This window comes from Panthera leo, chromosome A2, assembly GCF_018350215.1.
Source record: "Panthera leo isolate Ple1 chromosome A2, P.leo_Ple1_pat1.1, whole genome shotgun sequence".
Classification (NCBI taxonomy): Eukaryota; Metazoa; Chordata; class Mammalia; order Carnivora; family Felidae; genus Panthera; species Panthera leo.
Genome location: NC_056680.1, coordinates 154,294,821 through 154,318,446, shown reverse-complemented (window position 1 = coordinate 154,318,446; position 23,626 = coordinate 154,294,821). Strand labels below are relative to the sequence as shown.

The following is a 23,626-nucleotide window of genomic DNA, read 5'->3' as shown; positions in this document are numbered from 1 at the left end:
GAGGGTCCTTTCAACATCACGGCCATTTTCCTCCTTGTCTGAAAGTCCACCCCACAAAGATGGATTTGATGCATAACTCAACGTTCGCCCACGTGAGGAACTCGGTGGCACAGTTGGAGCACCCTTGTCACAAATTTCAGGTTCACGTTCTGGCTGCTGAACAGAGGTTTCGACACTTTCAACCGCCACCTCTGGACTCAGGTGGAGAGCTGGCAAGCGGCCCTGCGGGGGATCGTGTGATGTGCTGCCCAACTCCCCTTCCAGACCCCATCTCCGAGGCTGTTGGGAGTGTTGGCTGCTGAAGGCTCACAGCTGAGCCCTCTGCTGGAGCTGCCCTCGTCCCAGGTTACACCCCTTCCCTGGGGGCAGCGTGCATGCAAGGACTGGTCAAAGGAGGGGGAAAGGCCCCATCTGCTGCTCTCGAGTGAGACTTGTCTCAAGGGCCACCCAAGCTCTAGAGCACTTCACCGCTAGTGGTAGCCAGATCGGAATGTGACTGAGAGACAGGAAAGGAGAGGAATTGGACGACCCTTCTGGAAGCTCTGCTGCAAAAAGGAGAAAAGATGTGGATGACCAGCTGGCAGGAAAAAATGGGTTCAAGAGGAGACTTTTTTTAAGATTACCAAAGCGGCAGGTATTTGTATGTTCCTGAGACCAGTCCAATGGCAAGAAGGAAAAAAGGAGATGAGAGATTAGTGGGGAACTGGTAGAGCAGTGTTGTGAGTCGTCAAGAGGAGAGGGGGTCTAACGGGGCAGGGGCCTGGCTTTCGGCGGGAGGAGGTGGGGAGCAGTTGTGCACATGGGCAGATGGGCTGCGGTGGCCTTAGCCAGGGCACAGTGGGTATTCTGCCCCAGAGGCAAGTGTACCTCTAATGCGGAGATGTATGTGGGGGTCGCAGCCTTTGGACCTGGAATATTCTGGTCTTGTGTATCCTGGTCTCATGGAAGACAGATGAAGACGCCTAGTTTGTTTTAGCCTGATACCGTTATACCCCGTGCCATCTAGCCCTACTTATTCCATGTTCACCGGGCAACTTCTTTGGTTACACTTCTGCCTTGCTCGTAGACCTGCCTACATGGGAGAAAACAAGACCTGGTCATAAACCACTGGGTATTCCTACCCACGTAACCATCCGTCTGTCCGTGTGAGTGCACAGTCCAGCTTTCGAGGTATCTACAGTAGTCCTCTGAGCTTGGTCATTGTGCATCCCGTCGGAGAAGAAGGATCCACTCTCAAAATGCCGATGCCACCATGCTTTTGAGTCGTATGACTGAGGGCAGCGTCTAGTGACAAAGTAACAGATGCCCCAGACTAACTGCAGACAGATGTGCATGTTTTCTACACACGCCATGTACAAAGAAGAAGGCTCCTCTTTTCTAATACTTGGGGGCAGTTAAACATCCTCTATGGGGTTGGCCTAGCAAAAACAACTCCTATTAAATATTAGCAAATGTCACAGAGCCAGAGTCTAAAATGTCTTGCCCTTCCTGTCCAAAGTTCACTCACTCTCTAAGACCCAGCATACATTGCCTTCCTCTCCAGCAAATCATCCTCAACTATTTCAGGCTAAACTAGTTTCTCCTTCTGCTGAGCACAAATGCAATCCCTTGCCTATTACCTGCTCTGGGACACCTTATCACATGTTGCTTTATACAACCCCCTGTTGCCGTATTCATCTCCTTAACTGGATCGAAGCTCCTTGAGGGCAGAAGTCACGTGCTACACATTTTGCTCACATTTCCCAAAGCTCAGCAATGTTCCAGGGCTGGTCATTGGGAGCATGAGCACAGTTCAGTCAAGTCCCACTTACCAGGGCCTCCCCCACCTGCCAAAATGGTGTGCCACATATATACCCCTCACTCCCTGGCATCACTTTCTTTTTTTATGAATATAATTTCTTGTCCAATTGGCTTACATACAACACCCAGTGCTCATCCCAACAAGTGCCCTCCTTAATGCCCATCACCCATTTCCCCCTCTCCCTCACCCTCCTGTCCACCCTCCGTTTGTTCTCTGTATTTAAGAGTCTCCTATAGTTTGCCTCCCTCCCTCTCTGTAACTATTTTTCCCCTTCCCTTTCCCCATGAACTTCTGTGAAGTTTCTCAAGATCCACATACGTATGAGTGAAAACATACGATTTCTGTCCTCTGACTTATTTCACTTAGCATAATACCTTCCAGTTCCATCCACGTTACTGCATACGGCACTGGCATCACTTTCTTAGCTCCTGGCCAGTTGAAAACCTGGATGCTCACTCCCTTCCCTTGGCTCCCTTGGCCACCACTCTTGATATCCTAAGATTTGATATCTTCCCTTTAGGTGAATCTCTCTGCAGGTTTCCTCTTCTTTCTGCTGTCACTGCTGCTACACTTCCTCCCTCTCTGCAGTTCAGGGGTACGCTTGGGGATTCCTCTCACAGCCCCATCTGGCCCCAAGATGCTCCTTCCAGGGGCAGATCCTCTTGCCCATACCCCGGGCCTGAATGTACAAACCCTTACAGAATCCGCTGTTATTTGGGACGACTGAGGTCTGGGTCTACATGGAACGGGGAGAAAGAGGGATAAAATAAGCAGGGGCTTATCCCTTGCTTTTGCTTTCATGTTGTTTTGTTTTTCTCCAAGCTGCAGGGCTCCTCGAGCCTCTTCAACCAGTAGACAATTTCTCCACTTGCCAGGAATATTTCCATTTTATGGTTTATTTAAAAGTCATGTTGAAAAAGCCGTTGTGGATAAGAGGGAGGAAGTAATCCTGGCTCCAGGGGACAGATGGGATGACCCACTGGGATTCTGCCATGTCTGTTCCCAAGAGAGAAAGTGGCAGAACGTATTTGTCTGAAGTGAATTTCTGTAAACCTGGGCTCACCGCCAGTCTGCAGAGAGCAAGCTCCATTAGTAACACGGGTGGAAGTACTTCCCTGCTCAGCATTCTCGCTCGGGGAGAAAGCAAAACACCTACCTTTGAATTTTCCATTTTGCTCAGACATACAAACGAGGAAGTAAACAGGAGGTCAGCCATTTTAAACAGCTGGAGAAGCCCAGAAACCCTGCAAGGAGCCACTGCTTTGAGAGAAAGTCAGTACCAGAGGGGTGGGCAAATGGCACCTTCCCTCTGATATTTATTCTCCTTTAGGCACACACACAGGCCAAAAAAAGAAATAAAAGAAAATGAAAATTTAAAAAGGAGATGATTACCAGACGGCGTCACGTTAAGAAATGACATCTTTCTTCATTAAATCAACAAACAAGTCCTGAATACCTCCACCTTGTGGGGAATGAGGAAGGCCACTGGGGAAGAATAGAGGAGAGGAACCACAACTGAGAAGCCAAGCTGAGGCTGGAGAGAGGTTTCTACAGCCTGAGAACCTCGTAGAGCGACACGGTAGGTGCACAGAGCAGCCAGGAGGGTCCCACGGCCTCACAGCTTCGTTTTCCCACCACCCACCACGAAGGAAATGGGGTCTTTCCTGTCATGTCAAACATCCACTGAAGATCCCCTAACCTGAGGGTTTTTCTTTGTTCGGACAGAGCTGCAGGGGAAATAAAGCAAGAACAGCAGAGTCCTCGCAGGAGAGAGCCAGGTAGAAGAGGAGATAGCAATGCAGAGGAGGGGAACGTTTTCCACCCTGTTGGAAATCCTGGAGTAAAAATTAATCTCTCTGCAATCTGGCAACATGTCTCGAGAGCCTCACCGATGTTCACACCCATTTTGCCTCTAGGGCCGCTATGGAGATAACCAGATATGCGCCAACAGTTATACGCAATAATGTTCAGTGCACAGCACAAGAAGGGAAAGCCAAAGCAAGACAAATGGACACACTGAAGAAGGGATAAATCAGGATGTACAATGTCAGAATGGAATTCAGTCCTTATCATATTCTCCATGTACTTTCAACAGAGTAAACTTTTGTGATATCAAGTTACATTAAAAAGCAGAATCACAGGGGTGCCAGGGTGGCACTCACCTCAGTGAGTTAAGCGTCTGACTCTTGATCTCAGCTCAGGTCTTGATCTCAGGGCTGTGAGTTCAAGCCACACACACACACACACACACACACACAAAATACATATATATATATATATATATATATATATATATATATATATATGTGTGTGTGTGTGTATATATATGTGTGTATATATATATATGTGTATATATATATGTGTATATATATATATATAAATAAGCATCGTCTATTCAAGTAAAAATTCAACTGAGACATACACGTGAGTATAATACTTTATACACTTTATGTATGTTCTATCTCAAAGAAGTTTAAAATGTGTGTAGAAAGTATGATGCAAACTTAGAAGAATGGCTAGTAGTATTTCAAATCATTCCTCTTTCTTGTATTTTTCAACATTGCCCTGCCTTTCCAGAGTGAACACAGCTTCTGCCTCCCTCTCTCACCTGGTCTTGGGCCATTCATGCCCTCCTGCTCCTCCATACTGCTGGTCTTCAGATCTGCAGAGGGTCCAAGGTCTACCTGCCCTAAGGACCTTTGCATTAATTGGGTCCTCTGCCTGGAACACCACCCCATCCTCTCTGCCCCCTACTCCCTGTCTTATCTCCACCCCTTCCCTTGGTTAACCCCTGTCCATCTTTCAGGCCTTAGCTCAAGGTCATAGCCTCGCAAGAAAGCCTTCCCTCCCTTCCATCCACCTCCTGCCAGATGGGGTCAGGATAGACTCCAGGTTAGTGCTCACACAACCCTAATCACATACTGTTTCTATGATTCTCTGTGCATTAACCTATACAATCTTCTGGCTTTAAGAGAATTTTACCCAACATGATGCCTGGTCCCTAATAAGAGCTCAAAAAGTATTTGCTGGATGAATGAATAAAGAACCTTCCATCCTCTTGTAATTGGCTCGAAGAGAACTTCAAGCCTTCAGTACAGAACAGAGTATCTTCCCCTCTCTCCCGGTCCACGGGACTAGTGTTGGGGGTGGCGCTATCTCAACAGGGCTGGAAGCCTTTGCTCTGTCCTCTGCCATCATGTGAGCCCCTCCTGACAGAATCACAGCAGCACAAACCAACCAACAAAGCAAAAAGGGACATAAATAAGCAGCTGTCCGTGAAGGAGAAGCCCCACCTGCAAATCCCTTTTGATTCAATTCAGCATCAACCACCCCCTTTGAAGAGCAAGGAGACTGAATAGTTTTAAGGTCCATAAAACAGATTATAAACTGTCACAGGAGAGTGGCAGAGGATATTATGGCCTGGACAGTCTACGAGGTCTCAAGAATGAAAATATAGCAGAGGTTAGCCAAGGATCTGACCAATCTGAGAAAGAAAGGAAAGTGAGCAGGAGAAGAGGGAAACTATGTTCTGGAAAGAGAGCAGAAGCAAAGTAGGAAAAAGGAAGAAAGGAAGGTAAAATTAGAGAAATGGCAGGGAAAACACGGAGAGGGAAGACACTTAAGGAAAAAGTAGTGAAAAACCAAGCAAAATGGTGGCATAAAGCAAAAAAATGGAAATACAAGGTAGGGGGTTGGGGGGAAGTGATAATAATGCAGCCCAAAGACTGGAGGGGTCGAAATGCTTAGAAATCTGTGCCCTCTTCGCTTCTTCAAAACAAGTGAACTCTGGGTTCATATGGATATGTACTTTGTTAAATCCTCAAAAACAAATAGTTCTTAAACCAAAGAAATCTATCCCTCTGGGTAACAGGCAATCAAGTCAGAGAGTCAGCAGAGATTTGAAAAGCAAAATACCTTAAGACAATTTGTCATGATCCTCAAATGGAGTTTATTTTGGAGTGTGGTGGGGGGTGGGGTGGGAAACAATACAATCATTTCCCTCTGTGAGGCCAGAACTCACAGGCATGCTTTCACTATGCGCAGGAAGGAGAGGGAGTGGCCAGGAGAAGAACACGGTTGTCAAAGGATTCCATCAGCAGGCTCCTTGGCCTCCAGGGATCCAGCAAGGAGGTTATTAATAATAAATATTACCAGCTTTTATGTTTATGATAGCTCCAGAGGAATGCACACGCCCGACAATCATCATCTCTGACCTTATCGCATCCCTTGCAGGGTGGTAACAAAATACTAAGCAGTTATAAGGTGCTCTGTGCTTTATAGAAAGGTTTCCTCCAACATTATTGCATTTGGTCTTCCCAACAGCTCTGGGAGGTAGGTGAGTGAGGCAGCATCTCTATTTGACAAAATGAGGACGTGACATTCAGCGGGTAAAATGATTTGCCCAAGGTCACTGCTATGGGCTGAACTGTTTTCCAAAAAGATCATGTTGAAGCTCTAATCCCTGTTACCTGAGAATGTGACTTTATTTGGATATTGGAAACAGGGTCTTTGCAAACATAAGTGTGCATTAAGATGACGCTACACTGGAGTAGGGTGGGCCCTTAACCCAACATGCCTGGTGTCTTTATAGAAAGAGAAGATACATAGAAACACACATGCTCAGGGAGGAACGTGCCATGTGAACACACAGGCACACAAAGAGAAGACAACCACGTGATGACAGAAGCAGAAGTCACAGTGACACACCAGGAACACCAGTTCCAAGCCCAGGAACAAGTTACAGTTACAAGCCCAGGAACACCAAGGTTACCAGCACCACCAGAAGCCAGGCAAGAGCATGGCCGTGCCAACACGCTGACTTAGGACTTTTAGCCTCCAGAAGTATGAGAGAACCAACCTGTTGTTTGAGGCACCGGTCTGGGAGCTTTGTCTGGCCGGCCAGGCAACCATCGCAGTCACAGAGGCATAGCTGGGGGTGTGGCTGCCCTTCCGGTCCCCAGGACTTCCCGCCCGAGATTCTCTAATGCTCTGCTAGTGACACTCCTCATACCTCTGCCCGGCCACCCCAGCTCGCCACTCTTGCGTTGTCTGGTCTCCCAGGCCACCTGCCACTTCCCAAGACTCATGGAGGCCCCATCGCTCAGCACTAGCATCTCCCCAGCACCAAAAATTCTCCCTGCACTTTTTGATTCTTTTCAACAAATTCCATTTCTGCGGGCAGTGATCTCAGTTGTTAGTGAAGAAAAAAATCTGACATTATGTCAGTAAAACTTCAGGGTAGAATAGAAACATAATGATGGCATTTATTTAGCACCTGGTGACCAGAAATGCATATGTTTCCTCTAATTCTAGAACATCCTTCCAAGTCCAGAGATCGTCATTATCTCCATTTTATAGACAGGGCAGCTGAGGCTCTGAGAGTGTAAGAAAATGTGCCCGATTTATACAACTGCTCGGGAGCCCTACAACCCGGACTACCCTTACAGCAGGCGGGAGTTCTAATGGAAGGCTTCAGGTGTGGCTGCCTCATTTTACAGACAAGAAACTGTCCTTGGCCTGTGCCAAGTTCACACCCCAACTTGATCTTTAACTCACATCATGAGGCCCAATTTGAACCCAGAATGTCTCTAGGAGGGATTTGAAAACAGCAATCTGGTTGGAAAGAAGGATTCTCAAAGCTGCACTTATCCAGGGTTTTACAGAAGACGGAGAACAAACCAAGGGTCCATATTAAAGTGATGACTGACAAGGGCACCTGGGTGGCTCAGTCGGTTAAGCATCCAACTCTTGGTTTTGGTTCAGGTCATGATCTTGCGGTTCATGAGTTCAAGCTCCACGTCAGGCTCTGCACTGACAGTGTGGAGCCTGCTTGGAATTCATTCTCTCTCTCTCTCTCTAAACAAATAAATAAACTTAAAAAAATTAAAGGAAGAGAAGCTACCATATCCCCAAGTCATTTTGTGGCACTATCACTGGGACACAGAGATCTTTCGTTTGTTTAGTCCACAAAGTGTTTAAGTATTTTTTAATGAGTTCCAACATCGAAAAGTCAGGAGACATTACCTTTGATCTTGATTTCTAGCTTTTATGGAAAAAACAACAACAAATAAACCCACCCCAGGAGATTTGGCGACATTAGCCCATATCCTCACATGGCGTAATTGAGCAGAAGCTGAGAGGTGGCAGTCTGTCATCCTCAGTCCTCACTACGCCCTATCCCCCACACGGGGCCCAAGCGGCTGTCTCCTGTCTCATCCCCCAGCAGTGCCACTTCCCTTTGCTTTTCTGGATCACCTGCCTGGCTCACAGAGTAGAGGTTTCAGGCTGTGATCCCCACCCCAACTTTCTAACGTGTTCCTACCTGGAAGAGGTACTTGCTTCTCAAGGGGGGTACAGCCCAGAAGTCCAGCACAAATGAATGACTTTCTAACTGTATGAGACAGTCGCCTCTGGAAAATCATTTTAGGGCAGGAAAGGGGGATTTCTCTCTTGGGAAGGAAGATTTGAAGGAATTATCTCCAGGATAAATGAAAGGTAGTCACATTTGTCACCGTAGGCAGAAAAGTATAGAAATCCATTTCTTCCAGAAAATATAAAGCTTTAACCAGATCCAAAAATAATTTAGATGAATTCATGGATGATAAAGACATAAACAGACATCAAGAGGGAATTGAGGCAGTTGGTGGAGCCTCATTACCCTTTGACTAGCCTCAGGGAGGTTGGCCACCTCTGATCTCCTCCAGGCCCCGAGCTGAGCTTTCTTCGGGACAGTATTTTATCTCAAATGAGCAGCTAAGAGAGATCTCACTTCTGCAGAACTCCTTCCCACCCCTGCACACAAAGTCAGCAGCACCTGAAGGAGCTGCTGTGGGGAAAACAGCCTGTACAGAGGAAGCAGAGAACCTGGCGCAAGGCCTGGTTCCCCCCCTTACTGGCCTGACCTTGGCCAATCTCTTCCCCAGTCTTCAGTGTCCCTCTCCTGAAAATTCAAACATGCCTGCTAATTCCAAGGGGTTACTTAGAGAGGCCTCTGAGGCCACCCATGGAAACATTTGATGGACTAAGTTATGATTCCTTGGATAAGTGACCAGCCAAAAGATACATGAATGAGACCCAAGGAGAACAGTGACGTAGAACGCATTTTGCTCCAAGTAATGACTCTTGACATCAACATCCTAAAGGAATTCCTAGCTGTTTACTGGCCCTGCAAATGCAAATCCCAAGGGTGTCATGCCAGCCCCATTCATGAGTCACAATATTCTGCTTCATATTAAGATTCGTTCACTCTTTTTTCCAAGCATTAAGGAGCTACCCTCTCTTAGGCCCTGGAGATCTTTGCAATGATTTGTCTCCTCTAAATTTTCTGCCCTGTCAGTTCTCCAGACCCACTGGGCCTAGGAACCCTTGGTCTGCCCTGTCCCTGGAGGACAGACTCACTTTTGCCTTCTCGGCCCCTGCACTGTGTGCTCAAGAAACTTCCTGTTGTGCCTACAAAGCTGACCTCACCAGGGTTTCTCCAGATGGCTGGGAAGATCACAGCCTGGTCTTGAAGGCAAGGGCTACCCCCTGAGGATTTGTTGGTGGCTCTCGGAGGGAAGGCTCCAGCATGGGTGATTTCTTTCCCCATTCTGTAAATTTCAAACTGCTCGTTGCATTACTGCCCAGTAGAGGTGGGCAACCCAGAAACCAGGCCCATGCCCAGTCTTTCAGCCTGAACGTCAGTGAGGCTATGATGCTGCCTGGAAGCACCAAATTCCCACCCAAATTCCTACCTGAATGCTCCCTGACCGAGAGAGTCAACAGCCCGCGTCCATGAGTCCTGACGTGGTCTTATATTCGACACTTCGATCGTAAAACTATTTAGGCCTTGCTATTCCACAGAACTCTTCTCTTTTAGTGGACAAATAAATAGTCTGGCTAATTAATGGATCTTTATAAAAACTGTAAACGTGTTAGGCTTTCACACTTACGAGAGAATTGAAGAGGAAACCAGTTTTATAGATGCCGTGGGGACAGCATTTTACTCCGAAGCAGGAAAGACGATCAGGCTGCAGGCAACTTGTCTGTCCATTTCAAAGCCAAAAACGGTCCACTTTGGCATGACTACCGTGTCCTAGGTTTATTACCTTGCACCAGAATTGTGATTTTCGTCCCAGCAAACGGCCCTGGTGGGAATGCCCCCTGCAACTGGACAGTAAAGGTCCTACCCCACACACTCAGAAATTCCTCAGCGCCAGGCCAAGATTGCACATCATGTCTTAATTGGTGGGGTCTATTGAAAAGCACTAATTGTGATCGCCAGATAATGGGTTCCCTCCCTCGACTCCGCACACTAATTAGCAACGATGTTTGTCAGACTAGCTGTCGTGTGGCAAAGGGGTCTGGAAAACGGAATTAATTTAGCCATTGCCATGCACTAAAGATACTTTGCCTTGTAAGAACAATCAACCCCCTCACCTCCCCTCCTCCAGGAAGGAGGAGTTTGAAAGTGGCACAAAGACAAATTTCCATTTGCGGTCTACACTGCAGTTATGGTCGGGTTTGCAAATTCTGAGACCTACAGGCACTGAGAAGCAGCTAATTTTAATGATGAAGTGGGCCGGGTATAAGAAACATACGGCCTACTCTATCTATTCTTTTGTTTTCCCACTCTTGAGAGCGACAGTCTCTATTATGGGGGACAAAAAGCATTGTGAGAGTGACGATAAATTAGTACTCAGCCTCAGTGTCATGGAAACAACAAGGGGAGGGTGACTGGTGAGCCAGAAAACACGACACGGGACAAGGGTTACTCTGCTTGAACCAGGGTGCCATCTCAGAAACGCAGAGCAAATGTGGCCAACATGTCTGGTTTTCTGAGGCCAAAGACGTGGATTTGTATATAAAATCTCCTGCTTTTTAAATGTTGGCAACCAATTCTTTTGAGCATGGAAAGTGTAGAGGTCAAGCAGTATGCCTCATACCAGGGCGGGACGGGGCCCCTAGGACAGTCTCGCAAGCTCAGCTCAAGCTGTTTGTGCTTGTTCTATTCTCCCCTTGAAGTGTGCCACAGACACAGAAAAACAGAGATTTTTCTGTTTCAAAAGTGAAACTGGTCTGGGAGAATGTACTGGAAGCCCAGTACATTCTCTTAGTTACTTAAACAGTCCACTTGAGTCATTCATCTATGCCCTGCTCCCTTACCCTAAAACTTCGAGGGATGGCAGAGATAAATGACCCCACGGTACCACATTCCACCACATCCTAGATTATTGGAGGTGAGGAGCAGAGAGGCCACTGTGTCACCTGACACATGACTTGTCAGGGGAGTGCCCTGGATCCATGTCTGTGTTCAAGATACCCACACCATACTGCCTCCTTGAAAGAGCTTCCTAGGGAATGTACGTAGCAAGCATCACACCCTTCCTGGTTTAATGCCTTAACTTTTTCTTATCTCTGCCCAGAAAATCTCTATTCCTTCACTATTTCCCTTCTTTGAGGCTTTTTGACCAATCTGCCCATAGTAATTAATGTTTTCCTAGCTAACAGCCTGTAGAGCACCAAAGCATCACCACTTCTCTTTCTCTTTCTTTTCTTTCTTTTCCTTCTTTCTCTTTCTTTCTTTCTTTCTTTCTTTCTTTCTTTCTTTTCTTCCTTTCTCTCTCTCTCTCTCTCTCTCTCTTTCTTTCTTTCACCAAGGAGGATTACATGCTCTCAAAATGTCCTCTAAAACGTTTGATTCTTACTTAAAACTGCATCGAAAAAGCAGAACCTAATCTAAATCCCAGACTGGAAAAGTGGTTAAAATCGTGTTTCTTATGCCCAAATCAGTTAAGAGCGTGACTGGCCGCAAGCAAGAGAAAATCTGAGTTATGAGATATTCAAGTTGTTTAATTATCCTACACAACAGTAAGGCTGGAAATGGGTTGTTAGAATTAGTGTAGGGGCTCAAAAACATTAGGATGCTGGGTCAGCATTTTGCGCTCCCTCTTGAACATTCCATCAGGCTGGCTGGACAGCTACAGGAACTGCAGACATCACACGTGTGCTCCAGAATGTCAAGCAGAAAAAAGGGGCAGAGGGAGAAAGGTTCTCTTTAAAAAATAAATAAAGGGGCGCCTGGGTGGCGCAGTTGGTTAAGCGTCCGACTTCAGCCAGGTCACGATCTCACGGTCCGTGAGTTTGAGCCCCGCGTCAGGCTCTGAGCCCCGCGTCAGGCGCTGGGCTGATGGCTCGGAGCCTGGAGCCTGTTTCCGATTCTGTGTCTCCCTCTCTCTCTCTGCCCCTCCCCCGTTCATGCTCTGTCTCTCTCTGTCCCAAAAATAAATAAATAAATAAATAAATAAATAAATAAATAAATAAATAAATAAATAAATAAATAAAATAAATAAAAATATTTTTTTAATGTCTATTTTTAAAAGAGAGAGAGAGAGAGAGAGTGAGTGAGCAGGGGCAGGGGAGGGGCAGAGAGAGAGGGAAGACACAGAACTCGAAGCGGGCTCCAGACTCCACACTGTCAGCACAGAGCCCAACACGGGGCTCGAACTCACAAACTGTGAGATCATAACCTGAGCCGACATCAAGAGCCAGACGCTTAACCGAGTGAGCCACCAGGTACCCTGAAAGATCCTCTTCTCATCAGATCTAGCCTTTTATTTGGAATCAAAATCCTTTCCATCAGTTTCCAGAAGACTCAACCTTTCCTCTTATTATTAGCTGTAACAGATCCACAGGCAGCCTTAGATGCAAGGGAAGCTGGGAAAAGGAGTATCTGTTGGGGTGGAATGGGATTACCCTGACTGGCTCATATCAGTCATGATTCATCCTCCAATGCTGTCAGAGGAACTTTATCCTATGTGAACAGAATCTGGGATCGATTAGCAGGGAAGAACGATCATATGGTGATTATACAGGCAAGCATGCCACAAAACTCAATTTACAAAATAAATATCAGTTAATGGTTGGCATGAAATGGCATGTACTCAAGAGTTATGAAGGAATTCAAGAATGAAATTGGCCAAAATACATAACCTACACATATAAATGGCTGCCTGTTCTACTGACTGGTTTGCTGAAAATCCACCCCCCATTCATAAAAAGAACTCCATCTGGAGAAATGGCCAGTAGAGCCTAAAACAAGAGGACCTTAGACACTGAGAACCAAATTGCGTCAGAAACCCTTGAAAGAAGAGGTTACCATCACAATTGTTTACAGTCATTATGGTTAGAGTAAGTTAGCAATTGAGTTAATGATAAGGGTCACTTAGGAGTCACTGGAGGGCAGTTTGGGACAGGATGAGTAAGAGAGGTTAGAGCATGGCAGTTGCTATAAGAAAATGGTAAAGAGAAAATCAATACAGAACTTCGACAATACCATCAAGTGTGTTCATTATGCGAGACTCAAGTGCAAGGAGAGCATGGAGTTGGTGGGCTCCACCCTAGGGCAGAACTGATAAGTACATTTCCCTTAGACTAGATATACTCTGGAGAGCAGGAAGAAAACAGGTCATCAATAAAACACCGAGGAATCATGCCTTTTTTTTTTTTTAAAGATACGAGCACAAGATTCTTGGATCTTGTATGAAAGAGTATCCCAAAGAGAATTTCTTGGAGCCATTCCAAGGAGCCAAATATAGCTACTATGTTATGAAAGACAGTCGGTCATTCTGAACTGGTAACTATGGTTACTGTGAGCTGTTACGATAATCACGGTACCTATGGTAATAGGTTATGGTAATTCTGAACTGTCTATGCAGCAAGACATATAGAAGGGAGTGTGTGTATGTGCAAAAGATTGAATCCACCTGGGAATGACTTTTAGTATCTAACAAAGCTCTTAAAATCACAATTCTACATCTGGGACACCTGGGCTGCCCAGTCAGTTGATTGTCTGACTCTTGATTTCGGCTTAGGATATGATACCAGGGGGCGCCTGGGTGGCTCAGTCGGTTGAGCGTCCGACTTCAGCTCAGGTCACGATCTCACGGACCGTGAGTTCGAGCCCCGCGTCGGGCTCTGGGCTGACAGCTCGGAGCCTGGAGCCTGCTTCCAGTTCTGTGTCTCCCTCTCTCTCTGCCCCTCCCCCATTCATGCTCTGTCTCTCTCTGTCTCAAAAATAAATAAACGTTAAAAATAAATTAAAAAAAAAAAAAAAAAAGGATATGATACCAGGGTCGTGGGAACTAGCCCCGTGTTGGGCTCCACGCTCAGCTTGGATTGTCTCTCTCCCTCTGCCCCTCCCCTCTTCCTGCCCCTCTCTCTCCCTCTCTCTCTCTCATAAAATTTAAAAAATCACAATTCCACATCCATTGATGATCTGTCTAAACTCTTCATCTCCCATTCATTTTTAGTAGGCAGGTTTAAACCTAAATGTTCCCTATTCATGGGAAAACAACATGATTCAAACAAGAGAAAACTCCTATCTGCCTACTTATTAGACAAAAAGAAGTGGGAATTTAAATAAAGAGGAACAGAATTTCTTAGTCATTAATATCATTTTCCCCCTCTTGGTGCTTTTTTAATTTATTGAATGTGCTGTGATGGAATTGAGGAGATAGGGTAAGGTTGGGGGTTCATACATAAAGAGGTATTTAGGGAGCAAAGAGTATTTTTAAAGTGTCTCCGAGTAGACAAGCATAATATGAAGAGCCTGGTTTCTCAAAGATAAGCACCAAACCAGTGCTGTTTGGCATCTTTAAAAATGATGTTGAGGAAAAAGGACATAAGGGTGTCTCACAGATAACACCAAAGAGGTGTGGAGGGAGGAAAGTCAAACTGTTGAAAAAAGATACCAGGGGTTAAGGGGAAGATACAGGAAAATCTTACAAGCCTGTAAGGGGAAAAAAATGAAAAATGAATCTTAATGAAGGGAACAAGGTAACATATTACAACATAAATAATCCAAACTTTCCCTGTAGAATGATATCCATTAAGAAAGGATGGTTTCCTAAGGATACCTGGCCAGTGTTCTGCTAAGAACCAAGGTCAATAAAATGTTGATCATCAAAATTTAAAATTGAAATGGGGCACCAAAGATTACTTTTCCTTTGTATAAACTATAACACTTCATTTCTTAAATGCTATGTTCAATTTTGTCCTTAAGAAGTATTTAATAGAAACGGAGTTCCAGATAAGAGCAGCTAAATGGTTTCCGGGGTGTAGGAGCTGATGTATGAAGACAGAATTCCAAAAAGCTTGAAAACTTTTCATCTGTAAAACTGGGATTCTTCATTTTTGTGCCATGGACACCTTCCACAGTCTAGTGAGCCTGTGAATGTCTTCCTGGGATAATCCTTTTAAACATATAAAATAGAATACACCGTGTTACTTCAGAAACCAATGATGATACTATCTAGCTTTCAAAATATTTTTAAAAACAAATTGGTGATAAAGTAATATAGTAGCATCTTTATCAGCACAGTAAGTAACTAGGTCTGATAGTTGTAATGACTACCATAATTTCCAAGCAGCGATGAACATAAATGATCGTCTCATACCTGCAACGATTATATGGTATGAAAATGCCTGTAGTGTCTATTGGTAGGATTTGTAACGGAAGAAAATACTAAATTTCAAGTAGATGCTTGTGAGAACAAAAGTGCGATTTTTCCCATCCAAGTTCATGAACGCGCTGGATTTCTTCCTCAGGTCCCTTAGGGGTTTGGGAACCCAAAACTAAGTAACCTTGCCATGACAGCAAGGGCTGAGAAAGAATGTGGCCAATGCTGATCATGTCATGAATGATGTAGATGAAGCAAACTTTGTTTCACAGGGCCCCAAACACGAAGATAGGTGGCCAGGAAAGAATAAGAAACATGAGTGAATTCAGGACCCAAAAAAGGCAATTTTAGCAATAAGCCTGAGACACTGGGTGTTGTATGGAAGTAATGAACCACTAAATTCTACTCCTGAAACTAATATTACACTGTAACATTAAACTAACTGGAGTTTGAATAAAAACTGGAAACAAACAAAAAACAAACAATAAGCCTTAGAAAGATATGAACCTCATTATTTTGGTAGATTGTAATGACTGGAAATACAGTAAGATTCAAAAAGAGTTTGGACATCATATGTTTTCACCCATGTGTAGAACTTGAGAAAGTTAACAGAAGACCATGGGGGAGGGGAAGAAGAAAAAATAGTTACAGAGAAGGACAGAGGCAAACCAAAAGAGACTCTTAAATACACAGAACAGACTGAGAGTTGATGGGAGGGGAGCAAGGGAGAGGGAAAAACGGGTGATGGGCATTGAGGAGGGCACTTGCTGGGATGAGCACTGGGTGTTGTATGTAAGCGATGAATCATGGGAATCTACCCCCAAAACCAAGAGCACACTTTACACACTGTATGTTAGCCAATTTGACAATAAATTATATTAAAAAGAAAAAGAGTTTAGACAAAGTTGTCCATTTTAGCCATAAAAAAACTCAAAGAGGAGAAGACTGAAGGCACTTAACCTTCAAGATTTACATTAGGAAAGATGATGAGAGAGGCACCTGGGTGGCTCAGTAGGTTAAGCGTCCGACTTCAGCTCAGGTCATGATCTCATGGTTCGTGGGTTCAAGCCCCATGTCAGGATGTGTGCTGACAGCTCGGAGCCTGGAGCCTGCTTCGGATTCTGTCTCCCTTGCTCTCTGCCCCTCCCCCACTCGTGTTCTGTCTCCTCTGTCTCTCAAAAAATGAATAAACATTAACAAAAAAATTTAACAAAAAAGGGAAGATGAGAAGAACCTTCAAAGACATCATTTGTAGCACAAGATAAAGTTGGGGGTCGGTGGGTCTGAATCAGTATCACTCACAGTACTTCTCACCTTCTTTAGGAATCCACTCTTGTTCTGATTCAATTTTTTTCTCTGCTCACAATGAAAACAAACTGCAACATAATCCACAATAACTGTGTATGTGTATTTCACCACAGACCCTAGCTTCAGGTAGGTACTAAGGTACCTAAGCTTCAGGTACTAAGCACTAAAATCTTGTGCTCCAGCTGTCCAGGTGCATTTTATAAGCCACAAAATCTCATATCTGCAATGAAGTGGACAGAGACTGAATGCAGCCTGGACTCAGAGGCAGGGTCCTCCCGACAGCCTTTGTTCTAATAGAAACTTAAACCTGTATGGAATGCCTATCCAGGCTTACCTGGTTCTACCTTGCCCTTTCCACCCAGCACATACCCATCCTACCCCACTCAGGAATTAAAAGGTCCTGAAATTGTTATTATATTTCCTCTCCCTCTTTAATAGAGAACCAACGATCTTCATCTGTTCTGGATCTCTCTCAATTCGTGTCAGATGCAAAACTGACAATGAAATTGGCAGGGGTCCCTGGGGCCCCAGGGCCTCTCTGAGACTCATGGCAGGAGAAAAGCGTTGTCTGGTCATGGCTGTTTTTATCCTCAGATTTTCCACCCTCTGACTCCCTTTATTTCCTGAGTTAGTCACCAAGTCTGAACAGCAGCCAAAGCCCTGACAATATTAGCAAGAACATTTGATTCCTTCAATAAAACTGGAGATGGCCCTGAAAAATGATCAGTATTCACCTGGCTCTCCCTCTGCCTTCCCTAGGGGACAGTCCTTCATCCCTTCTACCCTTTTCATCATGGCAATAGAGAGTCTGCCAGAAGGCAGTGGTTTACCCAGGCAGGCTGCCTTTAGCGAATATTTTTCATTAACACAAACAACTTTGTTTCTTCTAAGCAAAACAACAACAAAAAAAATTAAAAATCAAAGGGTAAAAAGATTAATCTTAAGTGGACAGCAGCTAGAATCTCTTAAGCCTGTAAAGATATTCCAGATCAGTTCACATAAAGGGTTGGGAAGAAAGAGCACCTGGAGCCCCGCAAAGGTGACAGACAAGGGAGAAGCTCAGAGAAATGCCTCAGAAGGAGATGGTACAAAGGGCACTGGCTCAGGAATAAGTAAAGGACGGAAACAGATAAGTAATTTACTAATAAATAAAGGAGAGAGCAGGGCAGAAAGATGGGTTGGCCACGGTAAGTCTCTCAAGGCTTAAAAGGATTTGCTTTGGGAGGTTAATAATAGAGGGGAGTGGGTGCATAGGGAGGAAGGAGCCACCAAAGAACACAAGGAGCCTCCACCAAATGAAAACTTCTCTCCTGAGCAGGTGTGCACGTACCTACGCGTGTGCTCGTGCGCACTGTCACACACATACGCTCTAACTCCTAAACTTCCCATTTTCCCGACTAAACTGGGACTAGTAGGCTGCTTCATTATTTTGTCAGAACTGTGGTCAGACCGACAGTGAGGTTCAAGGGTTGTGGCAGGAGGCGGAAGAGGTCTTCCTGTGTATGACACTCACCACAGCACCAAGAACCTTCCCAATGAATGCAGCATGTTCCCCTGAGGTCATACGTCCCTTAATGTTCTGTGAGGATAGCTTATTCTACAACAACTAAACAAAAAATGACAGAATCTGGAAGGCTATATAGTAAGCTCAAAGTAGAACGTATACTAATACCCAAAGCATATATGTTGCTACTGCCTACCGGAGTCTTTATAAGTCACAGACCCCACACTGTGGAGCAAGGCAGTGGTGGGGACGAAGACCATAGACTCCTTGAAGCCTACCAGAAAGATGAGTGCTAGTTTTCTGTTTTGTGAATAATTAGATGCCCACATTTCACTTTCTTTTGATCCTCCCGGCCCTATGAGCTAGAGAGGGTAGGTTCATTCCTCTTTAGCTAATAAGGAAACCAAGACTTCAAAGAAGGAATGAGATTTCCTCAAGGTCAACTGGCTATTAAGTGGCAAAGCAACATCTGGCATCAAGTCTAATGATGAATACATGATACTCTGCTGCCTGTCCATCAGTATAATTAAAATATACTTAATGTTTTCCGCTTCTTTCCGGTTTGATTTCGTTCATTCCATTAATATTTAGTAAGCGCTACTTTCTGGACAAAGTTGAAAAGAAACTGTCTTACAAGAGGTCTCAGAAAATCAACACAACAATAATGAGACTATAATGATGCGGCGGGATTGGAACAGGAGAGGAACGACAGGGCTCACACGTGAGGTAGAAATAAAAGTCTGAAGTCATTATAAATGGCAGCAATGGCGTGTGTTTGGAGTTTCATACACAACTTCTAAATAATGTAGGTGTCTGCTTGAGAATAACCTGCCCTCAAAGAAAGCTCAGAACTTTAGGCAGACCAACGGCAGAGGGGTGGTTCTTGTCAACAGGAACAGTGTGTGTAAGGGAAAAGATTTGAGAAAGACTGGTATATTCAAGGAACTATCAGTGTATTCAAGAACTATCAGTGGAGGCCAATTTTGTTCAAGAAAAAAAATGTGAGGATGAGCCTGGAGAGACGGTAGGTGATGGGAAGCCTACTCAAAAAGGGTCTTGCATGGTGCAGAAAGATGTTTAGCTGTGAGCCTTTAGGCTGAGGGGATCCAGGGAGGCATCTTCACAGGGCAGTGACGTGACCAAATGTGCTTGTTGGAGAACATCCTGGCAGCAGTATGGACTTAACCAGCAGCCTGGCAGAGAAGGAGAAATTGAGGCAGGTGGACTAACAAGAAGACTGTGTTGTAGTCATGGCAACAGATGAAGGGGACTCAACCGAGGTAGTAGGGATGCCTCCAGGAAGCATTTAAAAGTGAAATCTAGGGGTGCCTGGGTGGCTCAGTCAGTTGAGTGTCCCACTCTTGATTTTGGTTCAGGTCATGATCTCACGAGTCATGAGACTGAGCCCCATATCCGGGTCTGCGCTAACAGTGTGGAACCTGCTTGGAATTCTCTCTTCCTTTGTCCCTCCCCCACTCACATACACACTTTCTAAATAAATAAATATTTTTTAAAATCTTTAAAAAATAAATAAAAGTAAAATGCACAGAGTTTTGTGTTTGAACGTAGGAATGAAGGAGAGCAAGCCACCCAAAACAATGCAAAATACTTTGAAAACAACCTTGAATGCCTGAAAACAGAGACTGTGTCCCATTCATCTTTGGCTGTCTCCTTTCTCATATTGACCTGGGCACATTTGGGGTGCTCAACAAACTTCTGTGAAATGGCGGTGTTCTCTAATCGTTATATGCCTCTGCAGAGGCACTTTGAAGGTGGGAACCATCAGCTGAATCTTTGTTTCCTATCTCTGAGGACACCTGCCTCAGAGACCTAAAGCCAAGAGGTGTTTAGAAAGGTCATACAATTAGGAAAATTCTCCAGATTAAAAAACAACAACAACAAAACAGAACAAAACAACATGAGACGTAAAAGCAAAGCAGACTTCTAGACTGAAGTGAAAGAGTGAGATAATGCTGGACTTTGGGCAAATTATTTGCAAAAATGGCCACACTCATTCTATTTTCCTCCCTGAATCCACATTCATTTAAAATGTGATTTTGTGCATGATATAATATCAACGTACAGAAATCAGTTGCATTTCTATACACGAATAATGAAGTAAAAGAAAGAGAAATCAAGAAATCGATCCCATTCACAACTGCACCAAGAACCATAAAATATCTAGGAATAAGCCTAACCAAAGAGGTAAAAGATCTGTATGCTGCAAACTACAGAGCACTTATGAAAGAAATTGAAGAAGTCATAAAGAAATGGAAAAACATCCCATGCCCATGGATTGGAAGAACAAATATTGTTAAAATGTCCATACTACCCAAATCAATTTACAAATTCAATGTAGTCCCAATCAAAATTACAGTGGCATTCTTCTCAGAGCTAGAACAAACAATTCTAAAATTTGTATGGAACCACAAAAGAACACGAATAGCCAAAACTATGTTGAAAAAGAAAACCAAAGCAGGAGGCATCACAATCCCAGACTTTAGCCTCTACTACAAAGCTGTAATCATCAAGACAGCATGGTATTGGCACAGAAACAGACACATAGACCAATGGAATAGAATAGAGAACACAGAATCGGACCCACAAATGTATGGCCAACTAATCTTTGACAAAGCAGGAAAGAGTATCCATTGGAAAAAAGACAGTCTCTTTAACAAATGGTGCTGGGAGAAGTGGACAGCAACATGCAGAAGAATGAATGGACCACTTTCTTACACCGTACACAAAAATAAACTCAAAATGGATTAAAGACCTAAATGTGAGACAGGAAACGATCAAAATCCTAGAGGAGAAAGCAGGCAAAAACCTCTTTGACCTCGGCTACAGCAACTTCTTACTCATTATGTCTCCGAAGGCAAGGGAAGTAAAAGCAAAAATGAACTATGGGAACCTCATCAAGATAAAAAGCTTCTGCACAGCAAAGGAAACAATCAGCAAAACTAAAAGGCAACTGATGGAAGGGGAGAAGATACTTGCAAATGACATATAGGAGAAAGAGTTAGTATCCAAAATCTATAAAGAACTTACCAAACTCAACACCTAAAAACCAAATAATCCAGTGAAGAAATGAATAAGACATGAATAGCCACTTCTCCAAAGACATCCAGATGGCCAACAGACACATGAAAAGATGCTCAACATCACTCATCATCAGGGAAATACAAATCAAAACCACATTGAGATACCACCTCACACTGTGGGTCAGAGTGGATAAAATTAACAACTCAGGAAACAACATATGTTGGCGAGGATGTGGGGAAATGGGAACCCTCTTGCACTGTTAGTGTGAATGCAAACTGGTGCAGATGCTCTGGAAAACAGTGTGGAGGTTCCCAAGAAATTAAAAATAGAATTACCCTACGACCCAGCAATAGCACTACTAGGAATTTATCCAAAGGATACAGGAGTGCTGATTCATAGGGGCACATGTACTCCAATATTTATAGCAGTGCTATCAACAATAGCCAAATTATGGAAAAAGCCCAAGTGTCCATCAACTGATGAATGGATAAAGAAGATGTGGTTTATATATACAATGGAATACTACTTGGCGATGAAAAAGAATGAAATCTGGCCATTTGCAACAACGTGGATGGAACTGGAGGGTATTATGCTGAGTGAAATAAGTCAGTCAGAGAAAGACAGATATCATATGTTTTCACCCATATGTGGAATTTGAGAAACTTAATAGAAGACCATGGGGGAAGTGATGGGGGAAAAATAGTTTCAAACAGAGAGGGAGGCGAACCATAAGAGACTCTTAAATACAAAGAACAAACTGAAGGTTGATGGGGGGTAGGGAAAAATGAGAGATGGGCACTGAGGAGGGCACTTGTTAGGATTAGCCCTGGGTGTTGTATGTAAGCAATGAATGATGGCAACCTACTCCCAAAGCCAAGAGCATACTGTTTACACTCTATGTTAGCTAACTCGACAATAAATTATATTTAAAAATTAATTAATTGATTGATCGATTAAATTAAATGTGACTTTGAAAACCTTCCTGTCAAGGGGTGGAATTTGTTTCCCCACCCCTGCAATCTAGGCTGAGCTCATGGATTACTCTGAGCAACAGAATGCAGCAAAAGTGACCTTGTACTTGCACATGGGTGCCTTGAACACTGCTGCTCTCTCAGGACCCTGCCAAGCTGCCATGTGAACAAGCCTGTGGGAGAATGAGAAACCCCACAGGACAGAGACCAGCTATTCCAGTGGAGGCCATGTGGGATTAGTCAGCCCTCAGCCAACCTCAGCTGACAGCAGATGCCAGGAGTGAGCTCCTGAAGATGAGAAGAAAACTGACCAGCTGAGCCCAGCCCACACTGCCAACTCAGAAAGTCTGGAGTTAAATAATTTTTGTTTTAAGCCACTAGGGTTTTGCTACATTTACAAAAGCTATGGCTAGACTCATCTTTTTTTTTTATTTATTTATTTATTTTGAGAGAGAAAGAGAGTGCTAGCAGAGGGAAGGGGCAGAGAGGGGGAGATAGAATCCCAAGCAGGCTCTAAACTGTCAGTATGGAGCCCCGCACAGGGCTTGAACTCACGAACCTTGAGTTCATGACCTGGGCTGAGGTCAAGAGTTGGACACTTAACCGACTGAGCCACCCAGGCACCCCTAGGCTAATCTTTGTAAAAGCAATATGGAAGACACTCTTCCTTGGCTTTTAGCTTTGAAGGAAACTGGTGCTCCAACCACTCTGGAGACCAGTTCCAGAGATACAGAACTTTGGTCACTGCACTGCTAACACCACTTCATCTATGACCCACATGGCGATAAGATTTGCTCAAAATGACGTCAGTGTATACTCGGATCGAATGTTGCAGGACTTCCCAGGAATGGTCTCATACCTGGAAGTAGAGGAAATTCTTTGAGGGATGGGCAAGTCCCCTAAAGTTTTCAAGCACTATAAAACCTTCAGGGAAGTATGTATTTATGGGTGTATCAGAAAAATAAAACCCATGTAAAAAGTATGTATGGATATTTTACGTACTCCTTGTCTGAAATATTTCATAATTTAAAATAAAAATTTTTAACCAGGTAAAAATATATTACATTTTCTTACTTTAATAACCCTTTTATTCTCTCCTTTAGGTTGTTTCCAGGGATCCTATATTAATATTGCTTGTGTAATTACTGGTTGTGTGTAATTGTTGTGTAATTACTGGTTTCCCTATGTCTTTTTTTTTTTTTTTTAAACTGTGGTATGTTAAAGGTGGGGACTATGTCTTATTCATCTCTGTATCTTCAAGCCCAATACAGTGCCAGGTACACATTATGGGTGGGTATGTAGATCGATGGGTAGGTAGCTGGGTAGATGGGTGGGTAAGTGAAGGGATGGGTCAAATGGATGGATGGATGGATGGATGGGTGGGCGGATGGGTAGATGGGTGGGTAAATGGATGGGTGGGTGGGTGGACGGGTGGAGACGTGGGTGGCTGGGTAGAATAATTCTTCCTCAAGGATCTGGGAATATTGGGAACTCAATACATGCTGACTGGGCCACCAACAAGGCTTCCTACCACATTCTTCCCCACCATCAACACTCCCAT

General features: G+C 44.2%; 1 protein-coding gene across 1 annotated transcript in view; it reads right to left on the bottom strand.

Moving 5' to 3' along the window:
• TMEM178B (transmembrane protein 178B) overlaps positions 1–23,626 on the bottom strand; it is a 358,912-nt gene that overhangs the window by 95,484 nt on the left and 239,802 nt on the right. The window lies entirely within an intron of this gene.